Source organism: Columba livia, chromosome 5 (assembly GCF_036013475.1).
Source record: "Columba livia isolate bColLiv1 breed racing homer chromosome 5, bColLiv1.pat.W.v2, whole genome shotgun sequence".
NCBI classification, from domain to species: domain Eukaryota; kingdom Metazoa; phylum Chordata; class Aves; order Columbiformes; family Columbidae; genus Columba; species Columba livia.
Genome location: NC_088606.1, coordinates 20,774,755 through 20,792,042, shown reverse-complemented (window position 1 = coordinate 20,792,042; position 17,288 = coordinate 20,774,755). Strand labels below are relative to the sequence as shown.

At 35.8% G+C, this 17,288-nt stretch overlaps 1 long non-coding RNA gene across 6 annotated transcripts in view; it reads right to left on the bottom strand.

Annotated features, from left to right (window-relative positions):
- The window catches only part of LOC110361330 (uncharacterized), a 79,798-nt gene that overhangs the window by 16,440 nt on the left and 46,070 nt on the right, over positions 1-17,288 (bottom strand). For 3 of the 6 annotated variants that reach the window (XR_010472832.1, XR_010472836.1, XR_010472833.1), the window contains one exon: positions 1,771-1,966. The exons of 2 other annotated variants lie outside the window; for them this stretch is intronic. This is a non-coding gene — a long non-coding RNA (uncharacterized LOC110361330). Of the gene's footprint in view, positions 1-1,770; positions 1,967-5,528; positions 5,690-17,288 lie in introns of all 6 variants that reach the window. One more of the 6 variants, XR_010472834.1, reaches the window with a different exon arrangement.

Below are 17,288 nucleotides of genomic sequence, written 5' to 3'. Positions count from 1 at the left end.
CTAATATAATTTTAAATATGTGACAACAGCGGTAGTAAACATCTCTTAAAGCGTTATCTGTTAAATATTGTACTAACAATAATCTTTCACAGGGAACATCGACAGGTATAGGAAGGCTAAGGGATGATATAAGAAAATGGAAATATCACCTTCTACACAACTCCCATATACTTGTAGACTATTAGGCTAAAGGCCTAGATTCTGCATTATTTTATATATATAATATATTACATATTATTATTATAGCTGTTAAGCCAATGTATAAGAATTTGCAGTCTACTCTACTTAGCACTGGTCTGGAAAACTACTATTAACAGGACACAACTCAGAGGAAAAAAAACACAACAAGGTCACTTCTGCTAGAATATGTAATTGTTTCCAAATCTCTATCCACTAAGACTTTTAAAAGTAGACTAAACTAGCAACAACAAGCCTTTCAATATTCTGCATATAAAAACCATATTGTAGCAGGAAGATGTTTATAGTTTCTTTGATTCCAGTAGAGCCTGGTGAACAATGGGAAAAAGTGTTTTGAATAATTTGGTGGGAGAGAAATCATATCCTTCATTAAAATGTGTCATGTTTACAGGTCCAATTAGCAGACATCCTCATTTAGGTAAGCATTTACATTTGTAAACATGTGCTGAGACAAAGGAATTACAAACTCTGTAATTATATATTATATATTACTACCCAAGGAACATGGTGCATTGTGTTTTAAAAGTGAGCAAAATTCTGTCCTCCCAATTCATGTAACTAGCACCAAAAGGTAACTAGAGCACCAGCATAGACAGAGTGGTGAATCAATTCAATTCTTGTACCAAATGCTCATGAAGTCATGAACCATGTATGGTAAAGTATGGAGTGAGAATCAGGTGATACACTGACTGGTTTTGCACTGGCACTTTCTAATGACATCAGAATTTAGATCTATACCTGTTTAGATTGCTTGAGCATTTTTGCCAAGCTAAGTGATGGTCTTTGGGCATTTTCCCTAGACTATATGTCTATAGATAAGTAAGTGTCAGAAGTACCCCAAAGAGTGAAAACGAGACTTTCCCTTTATTGCAATTGGACAAGTGATAATGGTTTTAAACTAAAAGGAGATAGATTTAGACTACATACAAGGAAGAAATTTCTTACAATGAGGGGGGCTAAACACTGAAACAGGTTGCCCAGACAGGTGGTAGATACCTCATCCCTGGCAATGTTCAAGGCCAGGCTGAATGGGGCTCTGAGCAATCAGATCTAGTTGAAGATGTCCCTGCTCATTGCAGGGGGTTTGTACTAGATGACCTTCAAAGGTCCGTCTAACACAAATTATTATATGATTCTAGCACCATTGATTCAGGCAAATATTGTTACCTATGTGATATCTATTCCTTAAAGAAAATCATTTCAGTCTCTAAGACTTCAGTGAATACTGGTTTTTAATGAGTATTAAAATGCAGACATGCACATTGACAACACACAGAGCACAAACCCCAACATTCAGTTTTAAGATCATACAAGAACCTGTTACTACAGAAATACAGTAACACTGTAGAGAAACTTCAAAAACAGTTATTGAACAGCAATAATAGTAATAATAATAAATAATAACAACAGTAATAATAACAGTAATAATAATAAATCTCTCTTCAACAGAGTCTTCACACTGTTCTAGATGGTGTAATACAGTTGGAGGTATCTGATGTTACAAAAACATTATTTAAAATTATCCCCAATTTATGGCAACAATTCAAGACTAAATCGAGGAAATAAATGTACCTCTTCCACAGCTGTAAGGATATGGGAAAGAGATTTACACTATCCATGCATTTTTCAGTATTCTTTCCATTTTTTTCTGTTACAAACTGAATTGTCAACCTATTTCTTCAGCTTCCTTATTTTCCCAAAAGCTTTTTCTTTTCCATCTGTATTTGCTCAAATTCACCAGTCACATTTGGGCTCTGTAATGAACTCCCTGAAAAGCAAGAAAGACACATCATTTTCAAGGAGGGTGGAATAACAATTTCCACAAGGAAGAAATCTGTACAAAGGAACAAGCTGCTAGATAAAAAGAGGATGAGGGTGCAGAAGAGCACTGGGAATGAAGATATTCTCCTCATTCTGTTTTGATGTTGGCTATAGCAGTCTTGATTTTTAGTGTTTGTCCTTTGCAGTTGTGCAGAACCACACTCTAAAATCTTTTCTAACAGTAATTTCCGAAGAAAATGCTGTCTCCTCATCACTGCCGAAAAAGTAGTTTGGAAAACTTATTGCTGGCTCTGACACATGTTCAGTATTAATAGTTTGGTAAATATTATGTTCATGAGATTGCAAAGGTACCCTGAGCCACACTGAAATGACAAAAAAACTCTCTGGAACAAAAAATACTTAGAAAATGCTGTAAAGAGAGTAGGAAATATGGTTTCCTGCAGTCATGTCAAAAACAGACTTAATACCTGTATAATTAATATGTAAAGAAAGAACCAACCTAGTCTTCAGAGAACACTGTGCTGAGTCTGTCTTGTGGGCAGAAAATGCATCTAGATGAAACCTAAATGTAAGAGAAAGGTCTTATCTGATGGTCTTAATTCAAGCCCTTTCTTTAAAATCCAAGTGTAAATAAGAAACAGGAACACAATTTCTAAAGTGTCCAGCCCAGATATAATGTTAAAGAAGTGTGTGGTTCTCAGGAGGTCCAGATGTTTGAAGTACACAGATGCCCAAAGCTAACAGTTTCCCTCCACCCCCAAGCTAATGAAGAATATTGAATTCAAAAATTTGAATTATGAACATCAGAAAACCTCTCTTCCAGAACTTCTGCCTCTATTAAAATCAGAAATGCTTGTCTTGTTCTTTCTTGTTTCTTAAGCAACATACAGTGTGTACAAATGAAAACACTACTTTTTAAATAAAAAACAGTCTATTTTCTTTGCAAAATTATTTTTGCAAAAGCTTTTTTTTTTTTTTTTATTCTGGAAACAACCTGGCCATATCACTAGTTTGAGCTGTTTCTCTTTACTCCAACTTCAAGGTTTATAGTAATGGACAACACTTCAAAACAACAACAACAAAAAACGTTCAAATGAACATATTTTTCTGGTTTTTCAGCATCTAATAAAACCCAGGAACATTATCTTAAACATGTGATTCTTGCACAATAACACTAACATATAATCAATTATTTTCAGACTCAAAACAGAAGTGGGGACCGCAGTACAAAAAGTATCACCAATTTACTATGATTATTTTATTCATATATAAGGCAGTTTCCTTAGACAACATGTTCTTCTAAACTTACTAGATAATTTCAAACCATTAAGGAAATGTTCAACATTTAAAAGTCAGTGTTATTAGTTAGTTCTGATTCAAGCACAGCATATTCTTCATTGATGCATAACTAGCATTTACAATTGTTCAGTTAACCTACCTATGATACATAGTGACTTTCACAGGAAGGCACTACTTGATAATAAAGACCTTTCCAAACCCTTAGTAAAAGACAGTCTTAACTAATGACTGCAAGCTGAAGTCAGGCAAATACCAATTAGAAATAAAGCACACAAAGCACTGAACAAAATTTGATTTGGAGAAAAACAACTAAAGGAAGCAACACAATTCTTCAGATTCAAACAGGCCTGGATTTGTGTCATCCAGCTTCGAGCATTTTAATAACGTGCTCACGATAAAAAGCCTTCACTCTTTCAGCAGCCAACTGAGAGGAGAAGGCAACTTAAAAGGGTGATTCTGGTTCTGAATTTCTTTCAGGTTCTCACATAGAACGTATTGAAGTCAGTTCCTGGGTAACTTGTTGATAACAAGCTTTTTACAGGGAGCATCAGACCAGAGAGTTCAGTGGTCTCAGCTGTTTTTAAACTTCTCAGTTCTACCTTTTCCACATTACACTGCAAACTTCTCATTTCTGCTTTGGAAGAGCTACTTTGAGGGCTGACAGAGCAGTTAATTCCTCCAGGCCCATTCAGGTCTAAGTTTCTACTGCAGTAATGAGCAGCTATGCCAAATAAGGCCTGCCATGGCAGTTATTTTAAGCAATTCATACACTAAAACAAACACAGAACAACAGTTAATACACAGACCACAGAAGAGTCATCAGCTAGTGATGACTTGCAACAATACAGTTAAATATATACAAACTGTTGAACTAGAAACAATTGTACAAGCCATTACTGATTTTCTGAGTCACCTAGTCAGCTCTCCATTGGTTCTTAGATAATATCTTGCAGCTGAACACAGAACTGCTAACATAAAGTTACAGCAACTTCTCACCTAACAATTACTCATCCCCACTCTGTTGGGTGTAAATTTGATTCAAAACATTCCTTGGTAGTTTCTGCCCCCACGCAGCCTACAGAACTTCTGTTCTGAGTGAACACTTAACTTATGGAACACTTCTGTAGCTTTGAGGGAATAAACTTATTCAGATGAGCAGGACAAAAAGGCTCGTGTGTGTTCCAGCCCTTATTTGCCTTGTATCCTAAATAGTTGTCCACACAAATGATGATTGTGATACAGATATAAAATGAACCAATGTTTTAGTGTGCTGATTTTCACAACGTTAAATGACTAAATGATGTGAGCACTGAAACAGGCCCAGCCAGCACTAAGTATAAAATTTTCTATGAAGAGCACGTAGTGAGGTACAAAGCCCACATTGGAATTCAGATAAGTGAGTTTTTTCAGGTATATCAAGGACTTGACAAGTCAATGAGAGGTTATTTTTGAAATCTAAATTCAACCAATTCAATCTTTCATTTTGAACAGGGTAGCCATACAGATCTAAACAAAAATGAAAAATCTAAACCTTAACTCCTTGTTTACTGTGGTGATTAGCAAGCTGCAGGTTTTTCTTTCTCTACCAAAAATTCGTCTTCTTTTTTTTTCTCTGTAAGACTTTGAACACCCACAGATTTTCTTTGCCTTTTTGGCCTAAAGTACACGTTCATCTGATTGGTTTCAAGGATTTCCTTTACAGTCTTTGACTAAGTGCCACTTTCCAGCTGGCTCTTCCACATTCTTGAAATAATCAGTCTGTTCTCTTTATTTTGTGGGGATGAGACCTCAGGGTTCAATCACCTTCCATATGAGTTTCCAGGAGCACAGAGAGCTTTCTTTTACCTGCCATACCATCGCACATACCCATGTTTGTGTGCCTAATATCTTTCTTAAATGTACTTTGTTATTATGTTCCTTACCTAAAAAGCAATACTATTTTTGGATGGTAGTTTCTTTTGTTTCTGCTACATTATGCAATACTTAAATTTATATAATATATTTAAAATTCGGTGGTTTAATAAATTTTTTTCTTCATACATTGGCATTATTTCAAGAGTAAAGGTTGACTGAGTTTTGCTATTTTCTGCTCTCTTAACAACCAAGCAATAGTAAGTTTCCTGTAGATCTTATCTCAGTCCATGCCACTGTGCAGGAGTCTGGAACTCCTGTTTTCAGTCTTCTAGTTGGACCTTAACAAATCACTGACTTCTGATCTATTTCATCAGCTTTGGTGAAAAACTCCTCACCTTCCTCATAGAGGCAAGAAATATTCCCTCATATTTATTATCAAGACCATATTTGAGAAGATAAAGCTTCAAGGTCACTGTTTTATTCTTCTTGTCGAGTTTTTCTAATAACTTCTTTTGATTTATCTCCAGGTATTCAGGGATGATATCATGCAGATGCCCTGTAGGGTATAGGAAATCATGATGTAAAATAACTATTTTCCATTCTACACAGACTTGGACCTTGTTATTTCCCATTAAAGACACCTTCATTCTGAGAATATAATTATTTTGTTCCTCTAAGAAGGATCCTACATTTGGCAACTGTATAATGTTTTTCTGTATCCATATCACCAGTACATCAAGCCTGTCATCACTGACCTATTCCCTTTATTATAAACACATTATTTATCACTGCATATGTTTTGATGTTCTCTTCATCAACTAGGATTAAAGTTTATTTTCTAATTCAGTGAGAAAAACACTAAATAGCTTAGGGCTAACATCCTCTTTTAATTATATTTAGCAAAATAAATAATCATAACAATCAACATAGCATCATTTTCTCTACGTATATTTACATCAAAAGTCCATTATTAACTATTTTACTATGTAATAAGGCTGGATTTGTATTCTTCTTGTTCATCAGTCAAAATGTACTGTGTAAAACAGTCAAATAACTTACAGCACAACTCTTTAAAAGGCTGTGTAGACCGAAGAGCATAGCCACATGCAAAGGGTATTACTCAAGAAGTAATCTAAAGCCAAAAAATGACAAGAGGGCGCTTATAGTTGGGAATGTGAGAAGTGAAAGACAACTATATATACAAATATTTGTGCATATAAACCCATTTACATGGTTATACATATGCCTCACTATGTATAATAATGCCTGCATTCATTCTAGATAAATATGTTGTCTTTGATACTGACATAGCCTTATGGATAAGTTTATAATGAAGCCACCCACAGAATTACTTATATGAAATATCACCAATCACCAGCTTAGGCTATTCACAAAATTCAAACGCAACCTAATTGCTTAGGGATTCATTTGAGGTGCTATGTTACTCAATATTGAAAACTAGCACAGGGTGACAGTATTGAAGAAAATCAGTCTTTTGAATGAATTTAAACTGTAATAACAGCAGCAAAAAGAACAGAGGTATCTGTCTTGGGCAAATGTAGAAGAGCCAAACAGAGCTGCAGGGATTGGTGGCTATCCACTATCGTATATTGAAAGAGTATTTGAAGCAGAAATGTTTTTCTAGTGTTGGCGTGGGAAACTTATGTACCTAAGCAGTGTTGTGTAAGAACAGATTTTATTCCCCTTGTAGGCTTTTTCCATTTTAATATTTTTAATATTGCTATATGGACTTCTGTGAGCTTCTCACAAATTTCAGGTGATGATATATTTGCTTTCCATTAATCACCTTGAAGTCAAATACTGTTTGGCTAATGATTTTGTGTTCGGAAAGATTCCCAAGACACATGATAAATACACGCTGGCCGTAGTATGTTACAGTAAGACAATGGCACTGGAATTGAGTGCTCCTAAACACCATGTCAGACACGGACCATGTCACAGTAGATAGAAAAAATGAAATGCAAGTTCTATTTAGGACTTGCATTATGTATATGTTTTGTCCTTACCTTGTTTTCAGTAGCAGAATTGCTAGGAGTGGCATTTTTACTGTGTTAACTGAGTGCATGTTAATAGATAACTGAGTAATAAGGTGATAAAGAATTATTATTGCTATTATATTAGAACAAATATTATTTTATAGGAAGTGATACTAGCTGGTATCATTTGGGTTTTTTCAGTGCCCATTTTCTCTCCCCAGATATATCATAGAGCTATTGAGTTTCACAGTATTAAAATGGGCTTACTTGGATTTTGGAGCATTGTAGGACAGAACAACAGTCTTCCTACACCCTTCAGTAGTCTCCACACCATCTGGGAAGGCTGAGACTTAAACCCATGGATGTCAACCTAGTATGGAGGCTGAAGCAGAAAGTGATCCTAGGATTCATGGATCCCTCCCCTACATTTCCTATTGTTGGGCTGTTAAGCCTGGAGGAAGGGAGGCTGAGGGGAGACCTTATAGCTCTCTACAACTACCTGAAAGGAGGTTGTAGTGAGGTAGGTGTTGGTCTCTTCTCCCTAGTAACAAGTGATATGACAAGAGGAAATGGCCTCAAGTTGCACCAGGGGAGGTTCAGATTGGATATTAGGAAAAAAATTATTCACGGAAAGGTTGTCAGGCATTGGAAAAGGCTGCCCAGGGAAGTTGTGTGTCCCATCCCAACAGATGGGATGAGGGATGAGTTAACTCTGAACGTGACACACACCCTAACTCAACAGATGAGATCAGGCTGCCCAGGGAAGTGGTGGAGTCACCATCCCTGGGGGAATTTAAAAAGTGTAGATGAGGTTCTTAGGGATGTGGTTTAGTGGTGGACTTGGCAATGCTAGGTTAATGGTTGGACTTGATGATCTCACAGGTCTTTTCTAACCAAAATTATTCTGTTAAAAAGTACTCTGTTGTAGAAGTTGTCTCATGCGTATACTCCCAACATTCAGTAGCAGGTAAATATTTTTGCTAAATAAGGATCAGAGTGACACACAAAAGGACTTTATGACCTTGGGAATTACAGTCAAGCTTAATTTGATGCACTTCAACAGAATAAAATGCAAGGTCATACAGTAAGCCTTACCTCAGGACTGGATCAAGACTGCATTCACTAAAACTGAAAGCTCTTAACATTGAAACCCTAGCAGATAAGAACCTTGAGATAAACAGAGTGAATTAGAAACTGCCTGAAAACCATGTGTTGATACCTTAGAAAAATAATCATTTTAGTGAGTATCAAACAATATTTCCAATAAAGAAACAGCAGCATTAAGATCTCATATAGAATGTAAGTTTTTCTTTTTTTTTTCACCAGTGTTTAGAAGGACCAACTAAGAGTCTGAGATGATTGGAAGAAAAAAAAAAACATGGAAAACTGAGAGAATTTGTCCTGCTTTTGTTAAAAAAAAGACCAGTTCTCTTTTAATGATTTTTCTTTCAGCTAAGTTCTTCTAGGTGGCTGTACTTTTTTGAGTGTTAACCTGCATATTTTTCCTCAGATGCTGTACTCGGTGCTGATAAGAGACCAACGGAATGCTGAAGAAGCTCATGTTTAGATGTATTACTATGGTAGCCAAGAAAAGACTGATAAGTTTTCCCACATTCCATTGTGAGAGGGGTGTGTTTGAGGAGGGGTGGATGGAAGAGGTGACTTAAATTGACCAATTAAATATTCCATCCCATAATCATCATACCCCCTATATAAGAGGGTGATCATGAGGGTCAAGCTCTCTCTGACCATGGCCGGCATCTAGAGAGCACCCTGTCTGTCTGCCTGTGATCTACAGGCCTCAGGCCCTGCATGCCTGCAACCAGGTTCCAGTTTGCTGTGAAGTCCCGCCCATGACTTCTGGGGGCCTGAGCTGCACCTGCTGGAGCCGCTAGCTTCGCGCACCCAGCTCCTGCTGCTGGAGTGACGACAGCTCCACATAGAGCACTCAAGATTGGTTTTGTATATTTTGTATATATTCTCTATTTATTAGTAGCATTAGTAAAAGCCTTTAAAAGCTTCCAACTTGAAGTCCAAGTCTCTCTTCCTTCCTCCTTATCATCTTTCCGATCTACAGGAAAGGGGTGGCGGGAGGTAAAGGGGGTAACAGGGAGCATCTGTCACCATTTATTGCCGCCTTGCCTTAAACAATGACAGAATTTGATTTTCGTAGTCTGCTAGAGAAAGTGTTTGGAAGAAACTATTTTTGCCATGTATAAATAGTGCAAACGAGTTAGGCCGAATTGAGAATTGAATTACTGAAGTAAAAGATTCATCTGTTAGAGAAATCAGTGGTTTACACACAGAGCAAATTATGTGACTAGAAGCTTTCTAATGGTCAGAAAAACCTTCTGCATCATGTTCTCACTATCCAACCATTCTCTTATAACAATGCCTCTTTAATTGAGGACAAAAAAGTAGATTTAATATGCCATTCAATTGGTTTACAAAATAAATATTAAGATACAAATGGTCTACAGAAATATGGGATTCAATTCAATGAGCCAGGAGGTCTCACTCATTCTTAATTTATGAAGTTGCAGGGTCTAAAAAAATCGCACCAGTTGTGATCCTTGTCCACTCACTGGGAACGTATTTAATTGAAAGGTAGCAATTTCCTACACAGTATGTACTTAACTACTACTGTACAATATGACAGCCAGTCATAGAGGACATAAGCTGGATTTCATCAGACAATTCACAAGCAAAGTATCCCACATCCCATTAGGACTCCCATAGGCTATTTCATAGCCCATTATCAGTCTCAGTCCCCATTGGGAACTCCTTAAGCTTCCCAAGAGCTGCACATCATGTCAGTGAAGTGATAAGCAACTCAGCATTGTGTTTTCCTGGTTAAATTCTGTTTGACTCCTTTTTAAAGTCACAGCTTTAGATATCTTCAAAATAGTTATGGGTCAGTGTTGGTTACATCTGTTGTAATTCCAGTTTTCTAATATTCATTGAACTAGGGGTGTCTCACAATTGGCAGAGCTATGGGGATTTACCTGTGCTTTCCAGCCTTTTCTGTACTTAAATTCAACCGAGTATATGCTAATTAGGCTGTGGATGTGACAGCCAAAATCTTTAATGATATTGATTTTATTTCATATTTTGAGACTTAAGGTCTATTTGATTGTTTTGGCCTCTCATATACAAAACAAAATAAAATGAAGTTTGCGAAAGCCCAAATGATAGTTGTTTTGCTTCCTCTGCAATAAAAGAGGAAAAAAAAAAGTCACTATCTGTGGCATGGACCTTTTATTCCATAAGCTTGACCAACTTATAACAATGTTGGGCATGTCCAACAAGACCATGACAAGGCCTAACTCAAACCTGATTTAGAGTTCAATAGACTCAACCTCTTCCAGAATCACATACCCAAAACTTTTGTATTTCAGTTACCTAGTCTGCAAAATGAATTTTAATCTCATAACTCAAACTTGTAAGATCATATTAATGTTTCATCCATTTCACATTTCATAGGTAGAGTTTAAATATTGATTTAAAATAAAATTATTCTTGAATTACATATAAAATCCTCTACTGTTTATCAGAAATGCATTATGCTAAATACATCTGCAGAACTACTTATGCCTGGGAGTGACTTCTTTCAGATATGTTCTGGAACACACAACCCTTTCTTTTGGCCTGAACATCTCTACATATAAAACATATAATCACAGATGAAGGGTTGCTAATTGTGTAAAAACAGAACTAAACTCAAATATTCTAGTAGAACATGTTATTTATTGAAATATTACTGCACTAGAAAGCCAAAGTAAAATTTTTCATGACTATTCCAACAGGAATAGAATTTTCACCTAGACTACTTTGGTGTCAAATCTCAAAGAATTTGTTAAGAAGGGACAAAAGTCAAATAAGATGCTTAAATTTAGTTGGGGTAGGAGTTCCATATGCAAAAAACCACTATCTTTTTGGATTAATTTACATTATATTTTTAAAGTTTATCATGGTATTATAAACTCTTCAACTTTGACACTTCAATGGAAAGAACATATTTATTTTGAACATTCTCTGCAAGATATAGTTTGCTTCTAAATCCTGCTGTTCAGGGGACCTGATAGCCCTAATGAAAATAGACAGTGGAATAATAGTCTAGAGTTATGATTACTGTATGTAGGATTTTGTGACTAAGCTACACCTACTGGTGAGTCAGTCTGTTTCTTTTAATGTCTTTGAAGGAAAAAGACAGACACCTGAATCTTAAACACTTGTACATGCCTCCCAAAATACTTTTAGCTTCAGGGAAATTTTTGTAATACAGTTTGTGCTTTTTAATAGTTTCCTAATTTCTCCCTCATGTCAAAAAAAAAAAAAAAAAAAAAAAAGCCAGTAGAAAAAAAATCTAAGAAAAGTGAGTCATACCTTCAATACATAGCACCTGATTAGGATTGGAAACAAAGGCAAAATGCCTGTCTAGAGAAATAAAGCCTGAGAAATTACGATTTTTTTTCACTCTCTAAAAAAAATAAAAAAAAAACATTAAGAAATACCAAATGCTACAATCATTTGGGAAATTACCAGAAAAAAACATGTTATTTTTTAACAAGATTGCAGATTTGGAAGCCAGGTAAGACTTACTCAGCTTTATTTGTATTACAACAACATTCATAAGCACAGTTAAATTCTGGGTCCAAATCCACTCAAGCAGTGTACATGAATGAATTTCTTATGGCATGATTCTTCTGCTTGCCACCCAGCTGTCTAGACAAGTAAAGGATGTGAACACACTTCTTAAATCCTCATAGTGCCACAGGAATAAGAAGTAATGAAGTACTAGAAAATGTAGGTAGGGGAGTGGAAACACTGAAAATTCTCCCCCAGTAAGGAACTGGTAAGACAAGATTTACTAGTTATACAGGACTTTGAGGAAAACACAAAAAAGAGGCTAAAAAAAAGAGGTAGTGAGGGGATGTAGTGAGATCCATCTCTTTTGCTTATCAAAATGTGTCTTATTACAGTGTTTAAGGACCTTAAGGAAAAAAAATACTAAATGGCTAATCAGAGAAAAGTGAAAGAGATTACTGACTGAAAGTTGAAGATAAATATTGAAAAAAAGAAGTAATGTATATTTTTCTTTATTACATTGGGGGGGACAGTGATCCAACTACTTTTGTAAGATGAGTTCTAATTAATTATGAGCTACTATGATCACTGTTGATCATATTTCCATGACTAACATGTAACTTTTAGCTCTAAACATCTATGCATCTCTTCTAATATATCACAATATTAGCCATAGGATTGAATTTCTTATAAAAAATGAAGTAAAAATCTTAACAAGACCAGCAGACAATAAATCAGTCTTTCAAATAGACTGAAAGCTGCTCTTATATTGAGGAGATTTTGGGGAAGGAAAAACTGGAAAGGATGACAGTATTGTAACGAATGAAACTTATCAAATTAACCACAACTTTGCAATTCAGGGCTTGATTGATCTAGTTTTGTCATATAGTGAATGGAGAGTAGTATATTCCTGTGCTACCACTATGCTATACCTATGAAGGTATATAAAGCCAGAAAGGATAAAGCCAGTGTTTTGCAGCCAGTGCAGAAGACATGATCAGACCTCAACTCGTTGAAATTACCATTTCTGATATAGGGAAGATGTTCTGATTGCTGGCAAAACATAAGTCAGACACTCCCAATTCCTCCTGCTGTGCACACAAAGGTAAACACAAAGGCACACACAAAACAAACATTGCTTGTATGATTTGCACCCCTGTTGCATCAACAGTGGCAAGTGGCTCTTGCCCACCCGCATGTGTCTGGGCAACAACAGAGTGCTCATTGAGAGCAGAGAGAGGAAGACTATTTATCTGCACAAGTGAGAGTAGCTCATTCGGCAAGTCCACAAAGATTGAAGAGGAATTTCCTGAGCACTGAAAGAGGAGCCCAGTCAAGCTACTCCTCCAGGAGGCATCAAAATGTGAGATGCAAACTTATACAATAAAATGCAACCACATACTTGAGAAAGAAATCCCAGCTCATTTGCTCATCAGCAAGGAATAGGCTTGCTCTACTTTAAAATTGTCAATGGACATTAGGAGTGACATCTGATGACAAAGTCCTACCAATTGGTAGGAATTAACCACCTGGAAGAAGTCCCTTACCAGACAAGTTCAGTTGCAGTGTCATATTGATATGAAGCCATGCAAGCTGCTCTGGACAAGAACCTGTGCAAGACTTGTAAATTGAGATACAACTAACAACATCTGAAGAAAGTAATCTCAATTATAAGATTTCCCACATGATCATAAGATATCCATTTCTCCATCCAATACTTATAGATCTGTCTTCCTCTAGGCTTCAAATCCTTTCTTCAATACTGTCTTATAACAGCATCTTTCAGTCATTGTCCAAGCCTTAAGAGAAATCTCTTCTCAGTCTTGATATCTTTGAGAAGCAGAATATATTAAAACATAACTGAGAAAAGGAGTTGAGGCTGGTGCTACATTTGTTTGTAACTGTTTGTGGTATCTTTTACTTTATTTTTTTTCCTCATTGGTGCTGTACCACTAAATATATTTGCTTCACAAAGCCATTTGCAAGCAAATTTAAAACAGTAAAATTATAAATAAGCCTCAACCACAGACATCATAATGAATATAATATACAATTAAGCTGTGGAATTCACTGTCACAAAACATCACTGGAGTGCATTCCTGAAAGGGATTGTGTCTTTACTAATACAAAAATCAACTTTTACAGATACCTACAGGTACAAAAATACAGGGCTTGTCAATAAGTGTGTTCCAAAGCATGAAACAGGGTCAGAAGAAAATATCTTACTTTGATTAAGTATTGTAATTTGGTAGATTGTAAGAATAGGAGTGGAAGGGAGTGCATCAAACTTCCAATTTACACCATTATCCATGACAGGAGACATAGATCTAGTATTGATAGATCCACTATGATAATTCTTATATCCCTAAGAAAAAATTTATACAAATTCTGACAGTTCTGGCAAAGACATAGGTCATGATCTTTCCTAAAGTGTTCTAGGAAAAATAAATATAATATGAAGTAAATGGTTATAAAAAATATTAATAACTTAGTATTATAGAAACTTTTGCAGACTTGCTAGTTTTATGATAAGTTTATACAAGAAGAAATTAATACTACATAAAATATTAAGGTAGTGTAGTAACCAGAATAATTTTGTAGTCATCATAAAAGGGCTGTTAGAATTCTAAATATGGGTGACATACTCTTACAAGTGATCTATTCTACAGAGCAATAACTCAGCCATTTGTGATTTTCTCACACACTGATTATCTGTCTATATCTTGCAGGCCAACATTCTGTCTTAATTAAGAATTCCAAGTAGGAAACACTTTGCTGTCAATATTACTGATATATTTCTTAAGGATTTAATGGTGGGGGTTTTTGGTTGGAAATACTCTTTCTTTTTGTTAGTGTATTTATTTGCCCTGTGAAATGAACTGAATATTAGTACTAGCTTCAACTGGAAATAACACCAGACTTTTCCTTAATTTTAATTTCATAGATTATCTTATCTCTTTAAGAACATCCCAGATAATTTTGATAGACCTGGTCTGTCTCTGTCTGCCTGTGACCAGGTATTTATCTGCTGAGGGTTGTAGTCTGATGTATGTTCTTAGCAAATAGTTTTCTACTTCATTTATATTGAACAAAGTTTGTTTACAAACACAGGTTTTCTAATGCATTATTCTACTGAATGAAGCACTTTGAGAGAAGAAATCAAAACTCAGTTTTACAATGCTTCCCAGGAAGCTATGCTACAATGGCTTTTTTGAGATAAAACATGATGAAGCAATACCCTGAGGCATGAGATTTAAGTACTCATATTTATGAGCACATATATGGATGTTATTCTCAAACACAGAAGTAACCTGGTATAACACATCTAATATAATTTATACAGTAAACCATGTTAATCTATGTTATGACCTGTATATAATCTTGAAGTAGAAATAGAGGACAGAAGAGCAGAAACTTCAGTTTAGTATCAGCCTGATCACTGGCACTTTGCAAAAACAAAAATTAGTATTTGACCTTTGGAGACATTTCAAATGTTAACTGCAATGAGACCTATACTTGAAAAAAAGAAAGTTGAGCATATTTGTCAGATTTTTAGTTATTATATGCAGATTATCAATTTTTGCCTCATTTGAAGTAAACATCTCTTTCTCTAAACATCTTAGTGACCCAGAATTCATATCAACTGCTACAAGCCTGTGACATTAATTTGCAGTAAGGTTCTCTGGAAAGGCATTGTTCCAGATATTATTCCCAAAGCTTTACTTAATATTACAAAATACTGAGTACACTCCGTAGTTCTGTGTCATAATTAGGTAATTAAGGTATGTCAATAAAAAACCACAACAAATGAAAAACACTTCTGGGTGTGTGTTTTATTAGGAAATTTCTGCCAGTTCCAAGTCAGGACAAAAATAATTTCTGAGTATTTTAGTAAATAAGTCATACTTCTGATTGACCAAAATCATTATAAATAAAGTATATCTTGCACATTTTATAAAATAAGAAGAATCATATTAAAAGAATTGGCCTTCTTTTTTTTGTTGTTGATATCTCTTTGTAAATGAAGGAGGAAGTTTCTGCTATGAGAACACAATAAAGCAAATCAACAGGAGCTTCATCACTTCTCCAAGTCTCTGAACTAGATCTTAACTCAAAACCCTTCATGCTCTTCCTGTGAGTGCACCTCTGGACAGTCCTGATTTTCTGCTTCTCTGAATCTATTTGAGTCCCCTGATTTTTTCCATAAGTATGTTCACCTCCCCACTCAAAACTCTACCTTTCAAAGCTCCCAGACCACAGTTTCAGTTCCCCAGGAGATTTTCACATTGGTGTTTTAGTGATGTTGTGCTATGTTGGGGGTGGGGGATTTTTTTTTATCAAGTTATTTGGTTTCTTACATTTATCTGAAAGAAGACTCCATTTGCAACTGCATTTAATGTAGTTTAGAATATTTATAGTACTACATCATCATAGACCAAAGAGGTTAAAAGAGACCTCAGGAGGAATTTCTTTGTGCAGTTTAAACCCATGACTTCTTGCTTCACCCACCATGTAAACAAATAACAGATTACACCCTCCTTCTCAGTAATCTTTTATATCTTTAAAAACTGTCGGCATATTCCTTTTCATCTTCTGTGATGTAAGACACTACTGTTTCATTCCGGTTTTGTAGGTTATCTCCTAAACAGCTTTCTTAGCTCTCTTCAGCTGGGGTAGCAATCACTCAAGCAATGAGCTCAAAAGCACTAATGTCTGAAAGCCTAGTCCTTACCCTTTACCTTTGTGCCTTCCAAACTACAGCTTTATTCATATGCCCAATTTTATGTTCATTTTTTAGCAACAGCATGTGTGTTTTTGCTCAGTTTGTGATATATATTTTCTACTTTTCCTGCAGATCTTACACATACCAAAGGTTTTCATGTCCTATATCAGCTGATTGTTTCCACCTCTTACCTGTAAAAACAGTTAAAAATGTTTTAGACACTTAGAGAAAACTCTACTCGGTAAAACCCAGCATTTTCTAGAGGAAAACTGGAAATTGCTGTTCTTCTGACAAGTCTTAAAATTAAATCCATCACTTATCCCAAGACTGACAAGTAAGAATTACTAGACTTATTGAAGAAGGAATTAATAAGAAAGTATTAAGGAACAATGAGAGACATCACTTGTCCAGCAGGACTGAACAAAGATAATGCTAATCTGGGTCCCAGTTTCTTAATCAGGACCCAGTCTAGGTCACCAAGGGAGATGGATAGCTTCTTAGACGACCAAAGTATCCACTCTTTGGCCAATGCAAGTGTCATGGTGGCAGCAATATCCACCTCCCGATGCCAAACCACTCTCAGGAGGAAGACACAGTGTTAGTTGTTACAGAATTGTTTATTGTCCAGCCAGTTATTCTATATCTCCCCCGGTAAAAAAGCACAATTTGGATGAAACATCCCTTGGGCCTGATCTGACCCAGAGACTGCCTTTAGGACTATGCTGTGATTATGAACTAGATTTTAGTCTTAAATCTAGCCCTCAACCTTAAAAAAATCATATGAAATTTCAGGGGTGTCAGCAGATTCACAACAGCAGCAACAACAGAGAAACCAAACTACTCTTCCC